This window comes from Dermacentor variabilis, chromosome 10, assembly GCF_050947875.1.
Source record: "Dermacentor variabilis isolate Ectoservices chromosome 10, ASM5094787v1, whole genome shotgun sequence".
Classification (NCBI taxonomy): domain Eukaryota; kingdom Metazoa; phylum Arthropoda; class Arachnida; order Ixodida; family Ixodidae; genus Dermacentor; species Dermacentor variabilis.
Window position 1 is genome coordinate 75321916 of NC_134577.1, and position 12736 is coordinate 75334651.

The following is a 12736-nucleotide window of genomic DNA, read 5'->3' on the forward strand; positions in this document are numbered from 1 at the left end:
ATGTGTTATTAGGCGACAATATCTTTTGTACTTTTGAGACTTTCATCTACATAAGTGTGGAGACATTTACATTATATATTGTATGTACCATGTGTTCCTTACGTCATAGTCTTCCTGTGGAAACGTTGCGTGATAAGTCCTGGTGCTTGTGTGAAAAGACTGTTTGATATGTAACCTTGAACCCTGTACGATGTATGACGGAACCACTCAAGAGATGAGGAGTAGCCGGCGCCTTAAATTGTGCGCCAATATCTCCTTATATCATATCAAAAAAAAAAAAAAGAAAAACGTCTACTTTTACCACTTCGAAAAGTACTGCTTTTTCGTATATCACATGGATTTAAAATTTGTAGACGTCGTTCCCGCCTGAAAGGAACGACTTCAGAACCCCCTTCCGATGCTCGGCGAGTCTGACAGAGATGGAAAAATATGCCTTCCCTTTTTTACGGACGCATCTATTGCAACACCTATATCTATAAAAGTGTTGCTATGAAAGGGAAGTTTACCGAAGAACCGTAAGGGCACTCAAACTTGTTTGAATGAGCCAGCATGTTACGTTAGCCTAGCCTTACACGCAAACTGACGACCATAACAAAGGTTAAATATAAGCGCCCTATGCAACGCAAACCAATGTGATTGGCTGCCTGAAGAAAACGGAGCCGCATTTGCAATTCATACGGGCAAGAAGGCTCTACGGCTGCCGAGTTGCCGAACCCTGTAGTTCGCAAAAGTTTGGCTAAATGTCTCGATGGGCCAATGCTCTTAAAAGAAGCACTTTCACATTTTTTTTCACATGTGGGTCGGCTTGTGAGCATGACAATATTCACACCGAAGAGCTTTTAGGTAATGTTAAACCTAGCCCGCTAAATGTCTGCTCATTGTGCCTGGCTTGGGCAGAAGATATAGGTGGTAGGTTGGGCACTATGGCTCCATAATTTTTGAAAGCAGTAGTACGCGCATGATTTTCCTACCTCGAGTACATCCTGACAATCCTGTAAATCACGGCCTTATTAAGCCAGCACGCAATGAAGCCGATAAGACCCTATATATAATTGGCTGCGGTTGAAGTGGAAATTTAGAAAATAGTGAAGAACAGGGGAATGAGAGCGGACGAAAAGATAACTGGTCGCTGGTGTGGACCGAAACCACAAGCCCAGCAATCCGCGTGCTGTGCATAGGTACGCGTATGCCAACGAGCTAGTGTATGTATGAATAGCGGAACATTAAAACGTGGCTTGGTTAATCAGTCTTCGATGAAGGTGCGCTTGGTACGAGTTCAGGAAGTACTAAGCTGGTCACGCCAGCAAGAAGTAAATTGCAGTACCTGCGATACTATAGTACCAAATGTTGAGTCGTAATTTAGACATTCTGCTCTCGTGCGTTCTGTTACTAACAATGGTAAAAAGACTGCATATTCTAATTCATTGTGCACCTCTGTATAGGTTATTTCAGAATCAAGTGCGCTTGTGTGTTTCTACCACTAAGTCGCACCAGTAAGTAGTACAATGGAAATAAAAGCGAACTCTTCCGGTGATAACCTAATTAAGAAGGACTGAAGTAAAGACATTACGAACTCAGTAAAGAGAGCACGTGAGCTACGAGGAAATTAATTCTGCGACCAGCGTTTCAGTTTACTGCCCGGCCTTTTAAGCCGATAACCTAGTCTTTACGACAGTGGTCCATGATGGTCACACCGTGGAGAGACCAAAAGAGTGGACAAATTCAAGAGCAGTGTTCCACACTCGAAGAACAATTTACACCCTTTGGCTTGCCCTTTCTGCCACACAGAAATAATCGTCATCTGCCTTGATGCGTTTCCTTTCTTTATCGCTGCAAGCCCGGAACTTTCCAGTGACGAACGACACGCGCGTTATCAGAAGGGGCACTCCAAAGGGTGTAAACTGTTCTATGCTGATAACGCGAGTGCCATTCGTTACTGGAAAGTTCTGGGCTCGCAGCGATAAAGAAAGCAAACGCATCAAGGCAGATGACGATTATTTTTGTGTGGCAGAAGGGGCAAGCCAAAGGGTGTAAACTGTTCTTGGAGTGCATGAGCCGCTGAAATAGGTCACAGTGAGGCTTCCTTCACGTCACTGGTGTTCCCTGTGCTTAGCACGCAGGCCCACTGTCTCAGCGTTGCTGTATTGCCGATTACTTTTTCTACCATGCACCAGCTTCCAAAACAACGCCGCAGCAATGCCAACAAAGACTGCTATTTGGCAGCGCACGTCCTCACTTGAAGCTGCGTACTGCGAGCGGCCGGTACGACTTGTGGCTTCGGGGATCGGCCATCGGTTGGCCCCAGAAATTGTTCATCCAAAGCGACGATGACAATGACGACGCGTGTCGTCTAGTCTCACCGGTGACGTCTGGGTTCCCGACCACCGCCACGATATCGTCATGTACAAAATCTCGGTCCAGCAAACTCACGTAACAGAGCAGAGCCACAATACCGGCACACACAGCAGGCACCCACGCGGCACTGGTCGAACACTGCTTCCGTCCAACACCGTAGTCCGCACACGTCGGTACTTTGGTGCCAACGCGGTCGCGCTGCTTTTGCTGGTGTTGCTGCGGATGGGGGCGTCGTCGGCAGTGGGGTCATGTTCGCCGTGGCTTCTCTACTGGAACTGCACTTGCACCAGTAGAGCACAGTAGAGCACTTGCACAGCTTCTAAAGGAGAATGTTCAAGCTAAGAACGCACCTTCGCCAGTGCGGAAGAGCACGTGACACTAATCGAGCCAATCAGCGCGCGCACCATGCCTGCACTGGACGCTGCTTTGCTTCGGAAAACTCCGCACCCTCTGCCTTGATGGCAGGTCTTCCTCTCGCCATTCGATTGACTTAATATTCCCGCTGCACCCGCTGTCGTGGGGGACGCTTCCCCAAAAGAGTCCAGGTCTGCATGGCGCAAAGTCGATAATGCACCTTTACCCACCCAGCCTCCTATAGCCATTGTAAGGTGTCACACGGAAAACACAGTTCGTAATGGTTAAAACCCCTAACGGCGATATTGCGCTCTGGGTCCCTATATATTCTCTTGATCGCCACTCTGTAGTCAATGGACTATGTACACACAGTGAAACCGGAAACGCAGAGTATGATTCAACACTTCCGCAGCAAGTTCCGCGTCGGACGGCTCACTCACGGTCGCCAGAGAGAGAGAGCAAATGATAAAGGAAAGATAGGGAGCTTAACCAGGACTGAGCCCGGTTGGCTACCCTACACTGGGGAAAGGGAAAAGGGGACGGAAAGATTAAAAGAAGAAAAGAAAGTCTACTGGGTATATCGTTCGGTCACTCAGTCCAGATCACAGACGCTGATTCAATCCAGTAGCCTTCAAATATCGCAGCAGAGCTGTTGTGGCCTTTTGTAGCTGCGATATGCGAGGCCATGGTCCCAAGATCTTCTTCAAGGTGAACGGTGTTCTATCTAGCTGATTGAGAGCTGTGCAGAGGCCATGTCTTTCGTTTTTAAAAGATGGGCAGTAGCACAGTAGATGTTCTATAGTTTCCTCGGCACCGCAGGCATTACAGTCGGCGCTATCAGTCATTCCAATCAAAAACGTATATGCATTGGTGAATGCGACGCCCAAGCGTAAGCGGCATAGCATTGTTTCCTCATTTCGCAGAAGCCCTGGTAACAGCCGCAGTTGCATAGAGGGGTCGAGGGAATGCAATCGTTCTTAGGTGAATTCAGGTGTGTGCCACTTCTCTAATGTCATACGGTGTGCTACCTTGCTTAGGTGTTGGGCTGCGTCTTTCCGCGATAAAGGTACAGAAACAAGGGTTGCTCCTTCGTGTGCTTTCCTAGCAGCTTCGTCAGCGAGGTCGTTGCCGGAGATACCGCAATGGCCAGGCAGCCACTGAAACACGACGTCGTGTCCTTTCGCTATCATACGATGGTGCATTTCTCGTATCTCCGACACTAGTTGTTCACACGACCCGCGACGAAGAGATGACAGAAGACATTGTAAGGCCGCCTTCGAATCGCAGAATATTGCCCACCGATTAGCGGGTTGGTTGTTAATGTAATCAACGGCACCTCGGAGGGCAACAAGCTCCGATCCGGTCGATGTTGTCATGTGAGAAATCTTGTATCAGACGCTGATTGATCGTGATGGTATAACCACTGCGCCGGTGGAGCTGGTCTGAGTGGTAGAGCCATCCGTATATATGTGGACTCGGTCAAAGTAGAAAGTGTTCAAACAATCCAGAGCTGCTTGCTTCAGGGCCAAGGTTGACAGGTCGGTTTTCTTTCTTATCCCTGGAACCGTGAGACGCACTTGAGGTTGTTTTAAACACCACAAAGCTGAGGTTGAACGGTCGCCAGAGTGCACCCAGAAATATGTCCGCTCACGACAGCTTTCTGATTCGACGCTCTCGGCGGCGTAACATCATAATTCACGGGAAATGTGTGCAAAAGGCGCGATGCTCCCGCATTCGAGAAGGCGATGAGTACCAGATGACGACGACGACCATGACCTGCCTCCGTTTGGGTACGCGAGAGCGGGCCGCATGCTTTGCACGCCAACGGCCCAAACTGCGGCCTGATCACTACTTGAATAGAAAAAATAAAGCCTAATTATCCAAAGACTACTGATGAAGAGCCATCATTCCCGCCTCTCGTTGTCTAGACGCTACATGGGCCACTCAAAACGTGCGCCAACTCTTCGTTGATGCGCGTACACAAGGACGCTAGTTCTGCGGGTACTAATCTCCTGAGCTCTGCACTCCTCGGCCGAACAGCCGTGAGGGCGGTGAGATGTGTAACTGTGACGCGAGAATTTAGCCGAAGTGTTCGAATGAAGGAATAGATTCAGGCTGAGCGGAGGGCACGCGGCACGACGGAGCAGATACAGGATTCGCATGCGTGCGTGACCATGCGATACCATGCGTGCAGAGCAAGCCAGCGGTTGAAAGTCTGATCCAACACTGGCGAAAGGAGGATGTAGAGGGGACCCTCCAAAATGGGAGTCCTGGCGGCACGGCACACGCACAGTGTGAAGGGGAAGGGGGGTGGGGTGTGGAGGGATGGATCGAGGAGGAGCGCTAGCGCCGCGTTTGTGTTCGAATAGTGCCGAGATGATTCCAGGAAGTGTCGCCATCTGCCGGCTAGTAGAGAAGCTGAGGGCGAAGGTGCCGTAATAACCCGCCTTTTTGATGCAATGTCTTCGAGGTGCCTCGACCGGCTTGTGGCGCGGCAATGTTGCATGAATTTGCGGGCTTCTTTCACGCTTGGAAAAAAATTTCTGTGGCGCTTATTGAGCAGCAGAAAGTCGTATCAGGAGTTTCTCATGTCGCTCTACAATTTTCTAATTGACAGTCTTGATGTAATTATAAAATTTGAAAAGTTGATTAACTAGGTAAGACTAATTATCTAACTAGGCGTAATAAAAATAATTCGAGGATCTCGTAGCCACGGCAAGCGACATTACTGTGGTTCTGTCCAGCTACGTGGCATTCGGGCTGTCTGCCGGAACAAAACATGGGAAGGAAACTGTAGCCAAGGAGTTGATGAGAACACAAATGAAGGAAATAGGAACGTGAGAAACAAAGAACCATAAGTAATAAAGTAAGGGATAAAATACAGCGTGCCCGAAATAAAAAGAAAGAAAACAAAGTGATAAATGGGAATGAATATAGCGGTGTGAATATTTTGAGGGGTAGAAAAGATAGGAGAGAAGGAATATCCCGTGAATAAAAGAAACGTAAAAGTCGCAGTAGTTGCTTCGTTCCCGATTGTACTCGTTTTCAACAGCTGTCAGCGAAATGCTGTCATGTACACGGCCGGCAAAGGATTTGAAAGGCAAAGTAGGGTAAAAGCCTTTCTCATGCGCTGGCTGCGAAGAGCAGGCTAGCAAGCTCAAGTCTTACCTCGTTGCTTGAATGAATGAAAAAAGGAAAGTAGACACAAATGCGATAATGACAACACAAAAGGTGTAAATGGGAACGCGAACAACAAATGAATTTCAAAAAATAAAATAAAAGAATTAATGGTAAAATAAATCCCATAAGTGGGTAGGTGCAGAAGGAAAAGACAGCAAGCACAATGATAAAGTAGAACGTAAAAATTATATGAACATCTAGAGGGACGAAAGGATTGTTGGAAAAGAGCATCCAATTTGGGAAAGGCAGGTACGGGCGGCAGCCATTTATTTTTTTCCCCAATATAACTGTATTTTCCCGTGGAACGGAGAGGAATAAAGCAAGCTAGACATATTCTCCGTCAATCTCTAATCATTAATCCATTTATGGAGGACGCGTGCGAATAGAGTGGAAATGTGGATAAAAAAGTAAGGATGTTAGTAGAAACAGCCAATATGAAAGAGGCAAGTATATGATAGAGTTGAGCTACGTAACGAAGTCGCAAGAATGTGAAAAGTAAAAACAAATTGATAGAGATCGGGAAGGAATCGTACAAGACACAAAAATAAATTCCGCAAGAGATAGAAAGGATGAAAGGGACGACTGCACACAGTAATATAATTCGAAAGTTAATGGGATTGGGCTCAAGGCAGGAAAGAATAATAAACTACAACGACACACTGCTGAGAAGTCCGGCTTGCTGAGGAAGTGAGGAGGGAAGGAAAGAGAGAATATCGCCAAGGAGAAAATTTTCAGCACCGAATGATATACCGGGTTTGTTTCAGTGAGATCAGCACTCTTTCGAAGCTTCACCCAGTTTGTGGCATGTTCTTTTGTCTGCCCATATCTGACCTCATAGACGTCACTTGGGTCACTAAGTAGTCTATGACGTAATGGGCCGAGTATTGCCCTACTGTGCCGAGGGGACCAAGTTGGAAACCAACCGTCGGACAAACTTGAGTCCTTGACTACGTGAGACTATTTGCCGCTCTTCAACGCACCTGCATAAACCAGGCTCACAGGACACGAACCCTTGTCAGGGCTAAAAGCCAGTCTGGTTTATTTGCTGCTGGTTCGAAATGCTTCGTCTTTCTCTGTTCAATGGTGCCACAACGAATCTTCTTCTCCCAACTTGAACAACGGCGTATGTGTCACTATTTATTAAAAAAAAAATGCTACAAATTTTTTTCGATGCCGAGCAGAATCGAACCTGCGTAACGCATATTCAGACATACGCAGCGCGCGCACTTCATGGCGGCGCCGCGAGATAGCGCACGGTGTCTGGAGGTCAACGCGAGCAAGGAGCCCGCCAGCAGTACGCGCCTCATGCATGATGCATTTCGGCGGTAGATGACGCGGTGTCTTGCAACACTGCTTCAATGCTAATCGCATTAACCTCAAGTGCCATGCTGAGACGGTTTCTGCCGGAAGATTGCTTGCGTGGAAATACCGACAATTCAAGCCCTTGAAGTTTAGGAGTGGTTGGGCCGGATATCACTCGCAGGAGAAGCCGAAAGGCATAATCCAATGAGCAGCACTGTGTCACTAATTAAGTTTCTAACTATCCACCTGACAGGTTACAAGGTGGATAGAAAGTTACATGCTACAAGTTACCAATTCTACGCAGTTATTCCACAACCACGTGGTACGAATTGTCCGAATAGCACCAGTTTGTAGATGCTAAATTCCAATGGGTGCGACGTATACACACCTCTGAGACAGCTTATATATATATATATATATATATATATATATATTGTAGTGGGTAATATGCAAGTGGCACTGTAGTTGTGGTGGGTAATATGCATGTGGCACTGTGCGGACTGCCACCGCTGCGGCGCGAGACACGAGCGCGGGTTGTTGATGCGAAGCGCTAGGACTCGTGATCTAGAGCTACCTGCGATCCCTCGAACGAGCTACAATAAACCCCATTTCATTTGGTGGAGGTGCGGGGTAACCTCGAAAACTGGAACTCCGAAGCCGGACGCTACCGACTGCTGCGACCATGCCTGACGAAACCACCCAGGAAGATGCACCACAGCCTCCGACGGTCATCGTTTCCGGTGCATTGCGCCAGCGTGATCCTGCCATCTTTAGCGGCACCGATGATCATGACGTGGACGATTGGTTGTCATCTTACGAAAGGGTGAGCCAGCATAACAAGTGGGACGACGTCACGAAGTTGCACAATGTGCTGTTTTACTTAACCGGCGTCGCGAACCTCTGGTTCCGAAACCACGAACACGATTTCACAACGTGGAGCAGATTCAAGACAAGTGTCACAGAAGTGTTCGGGCGCCCCGCTGTGCGCAAGCTTCGCGCAGAACAACGCTTACGGGGGCGCGCGCAACATCACGGTGAAACGTTCACAAGTTACATCGAAGATATCATTGACCTGTGTAAGCGCGTGAATCCGTCAATGGCGGAACAGGACAAGATAAAACACATTATGAAAGGCATTGATGAGGACGCATTTCAAATGTTGCTAGCGAAGGATCCGCGTACCGTGGCCGAAGTTATCAACTTGTGCCAAAGTTTTGACGAGCTACGGAAACAACGCATCTTAGCTCGGCGCCCACCGCCTACGGAAGATTCGTTAGCAGCATTGGTTATTGGCGACAACCACTCAACTTTGCTGACGCAAATAAAAGAATTTGTGCGCGAGGAGGTCGCGCGACAGCTCTCGATTTTGCCGACCACGGAGAAGCGTTCTCAATATTTGGCTCCAGCGATCCGACAGGTAATTCAAGAGCAAGTGACCGAAGCTCTTCCACCTCCGTGTCAGCCAGCTCTCGTGACCGCGCCTCTGACGTATGCTGAAGCCGCTGCACGGGCGCCTCGTCTGCCGGGATTCTCGCCTCCGCCTTCAGCGCCTCCCCAGCCGGTGTTCTCTCATCCGCCCTCGCCTCGCCAGCAGGTCGCTCCCTTTTTCAGCGCACAGCAGCAAGGCACAAATCCTTGGCGCACTCCTGACAACCGCCCAATATGCTATGCCTGCGGTACACCGGGACATGTAGCGCGCTTCTGCCGCCGGCGCTTGCCGGCCTTCGTGGGCACCGCGCGACCACCCAGCTCCGGCTTCCGACCATACCGTATGCCTCAGCGACCACCACCGGAAGTCTACGCTGCTGATGACATACCAGCACCGCAGTCACAGCTCTACAATACTCGTCGCTCGCCTTCCCCTCGCCGGCGCTCACTCTCACCCATGCGTCGTAGGCCCAGTGCCAGTACTACTGAGGCGGAAAACTGATTTCCGCAGTTCCTGAGGCACGAACTGCGTCATCGTCGGAACATCAAAGTCCTCGTTTTCCCCCCGCTAACGTTATTGAAGTGTCTGTTGATGGCATCAAATGTCTTGCGCTCGTCGATACAGGTGCTGCTGTATCTGTGATTAGTGAGAAACTTTGCCGTGCATTACGGAAAGTGACCATGATGCCTTCGGTATTATTGCTTAGAACAGCCAGTGCACAACAAGTTCAGCCTGTCGCTATGTGCACTGCCAGAGTGTTGATTCGAGATATTTTGTATTCGATTGATTTCTTTGTGCTAACTTGTTGCTCCCACGATGTGATTCTCGGTTGGGATTTTCTGTCGCGCCATCACGCCGTCATTGACTGTGCACGTGCTGAGGTTCAGTTCTCCGTTCTGTGCGATTTGCCGTCTCACGACTTTCAAGTTCATGATGTTAACAGGATCTGTGTAGCTTCAGATACTGACCTTCCCCCTCACAGCGCGGTATTTGTCCCTCTTTCATGCGCATCGCTTGCCGAAGCGACGGTCATGTTTTCACCCGCTGCCGTCTTCATTCGCCGCCTACCGATATTGTTGCCGTTCGCCCTCCTCACAATTCACCATGGGGCTGCAGCAATACTGATTTCTAACCCAAATTCGTACACTTTGGCTTTGCACTGTGGCGAGACTGTTTAGAATGTTAGAAAAAGAATGTTTAGCTATAGTTTGGTCCTTAAACAAATTTCGCCCTTACTTGTATGGCCGTCCGTTCGACGTTGTGACAGACCACCACGCGCTCTGCTGGCTTGCGTCACTGAAAGACCCGTCGGGGCGTCTTGGACGTTGGGCTCTTCGGATCCAAGAATTTGACATTCGCGTCATTTATCGATCCGGGCGCCAACATTCTGATGCAGATGCGCTCTCCCGTGCGCCCATGCGATCCGACGAAAGGCCACCTTCACCCATAGAGTGCCCGGTTGCTACGCTTGCCGTTAGTGACATGCCGTCTGAACAGAGAAAAGATCCGTGGATTGTGTCTCTTATTGATATTCTTAGCAGTTCTTCAACGTCTACATGCCCTCGAGCCATTCGTCGCCAAGCCACCCACTTCGTGCTACGGGACGCCATCTTGTACCGCCGAAACTATCAGCCCGACGGTCGCAAATGGCTGCTAGTCATCCCTCGCCATTTGCGTTCCGACGTATGCACGTATTTCCATGCAGACCCACAACAAGCTCATGCTGGCGTCCTGAAAACCTACGAGCGGCTCCGCCAGCGGTACTACTGGCGCGGCATGTATTCTTATGTCCGCAAATACATTCGGTCATGTGCAGCCTGTCAGCGACGCAAGACATCTTCTCATACGACAGGCCCTCTGCAACCTTTACCTTGTCCTGCACGTCCTTTTGATCGGGTTGGCATCGACCTTTATGGGCCTCTTCCATGCAGTGCTACCAGCAATCGTTGGATAATTGTCGCAGTAGACCACCTCACAAGATATGCTGAAACTGCTGCACTTGCTTCGGCTGCTGCTCGCGACGTCGCCGCATTCATCTTACGGCATTTCGTCTTACGGCACGGCGCACCGCGAGAACTGCTCAGTGACCGCGGCCGTGTCTTCTTGTACGAAGTTATTAATGAGCTCCTCGCCGCGTGCCGCACTATTCACCGCACCACTACGGCGTATCACCCACAAACTAACGGTCTAACGGAACGATTCAACCGCACCCTTGGGGACATGCTCACCATGTATGTTGCGTCGGATCATTCCAATTGGGACGATGTCCTCCCTTTTGTGACGTACGCATACAATACCGTCGTTCAGGCTACCACAGGCTTCTCACCATTTTTCCTTCTTTATGGCCGTGAACCATCCACTACCCTCGACACCGTACTACCATATCACCCGGATGCCTCTGAATTCACCCCTCTTTCCGACGTTGCTCGCCATGCTGAAGAGTGCCGCCAACTTGCTCGCTCGTTCACGTCGGATACCCAAGGAATCCACAAAGATCGCCACGACAACGATCAGCCCACACAGTCCTTCGCCGTGGACTCTCACGTCTGGCTTCGGCTGCCCTTCCAAGCTCCAGGCCTTAGCCCAAAGCTTGCTCCAAAATATCAAGGTCCGTACCGGATCGTCGCGTGTACTTCGCCTGTGAATTATGTGGTCGAACCGGTGACGCCATCTCCGGACAAACGCCGCCGTGGCCGCGAGACTGTTCACGTCAGCCGCCTGAAGCCGTACCACGACCCCCTTATCGTATCATCGCCTTAGGCCGCCAGGAATGCTCCTCTTCGCCCCGGGGGAAGTTGTAGTGGGTAATATGCAAGTGGCACTGTAGTTGTGGTGGGTAATATGCATGTGGCACTGTGCGGACTGCCACCGCTGCGGCGCGAGACACGAGCGCGGGTTGTTGATGCGAAGCGCTAGGACTCGTGATCTAGAGCTACCTGCGATCCCTCGAACGAGCTACAATAAACCCCATTTCATTATATATATATATATATATGTGGGCTCAGCACTTGCGCCAGCCGAGAATCTGAGTGGCGCTGGCTAACACTCCTAGGGCTAGACCTGCTAGACGCAAATACCCAAGTTAGTGGACGAATCGATAGCCGTCGCCGTAGCACAATTGCTAGCGCAACGCACGCTTCATGCGGTGGTTCTTGGTTCGGCCCTTACCGGCATCAAGTTATCTTTGTCGTCTACCCCCCCGCCCTTTTATTTCCCTTTTCTTTATCATTTTCTCATTTCAAAAACGTCCGTGTCCTGTGCTTTGAGGGCACGTTAAGAATCCCCTCGCGGTCAAAATTAATTCGGACTCGGCTACTGGGGCGCGCCTCGTAATGTGATCGTGGGTTTGGCAAGTGAACCCACAGAATTCAATTCTAGAAGCCGTGTTTTGCTGTTCTCGTCGTTTTATTCACTCCTAAAGCGCAGTGTGGCGCTCAGTCGAGCTTAGCTTCAGTTAAGAAACAAGGAGCCAGAGGAAAAATGAAAACTAAACGTTGCTCAAGGTGATATCTACATTGTTACCGCGATCGAAGGGAATGAAACGGAACCTGTTAAAGTCTAGCCGGAAGAAAGAAAACAGGTCGGCTGTTTGTTTCTCATGTACGTTTCATTTTCCTAGAAAAATCTTATATTCAACATACCCGCGTGACAACATCTAGCAGGTATTTTTCTTGAGTATTCGACACTTCATGTGGGGATTAAACGGCAAGGGGTACGCCCTGTGTATCTTTCCCTCTGAATTCTCGCTGAACTCGTTTCCCTCTGAGTTCTCGTTAAAATAGCGCGTGGAGTCTGTTAGAGGGCTTGATGAGCCCATCGCGGCACGCCTGTCGTTTGTTAAGCATTGTTGTGGCCCACTTGTTTGCCTTCTGACGGCTCACGCATTGCTGCTTGTAGTAGCGTGCGGCAGCCGAGAAGCCGTACTCCAGAAAACGACAGTGGCCGGTGCAAAACAAGGAATCAGCGTTTATTCTTTGGCACACGCTTTCTATAGGCAGCAGTTACTTATCCGCTGCTGATATCACTGCCCGTGATGACGAAGTGGCACGGCATGCACTTGGCGTTACGTCATCACACTGCTCTAACAAGCAGAGTGCCAATACCTGGCGATTTATC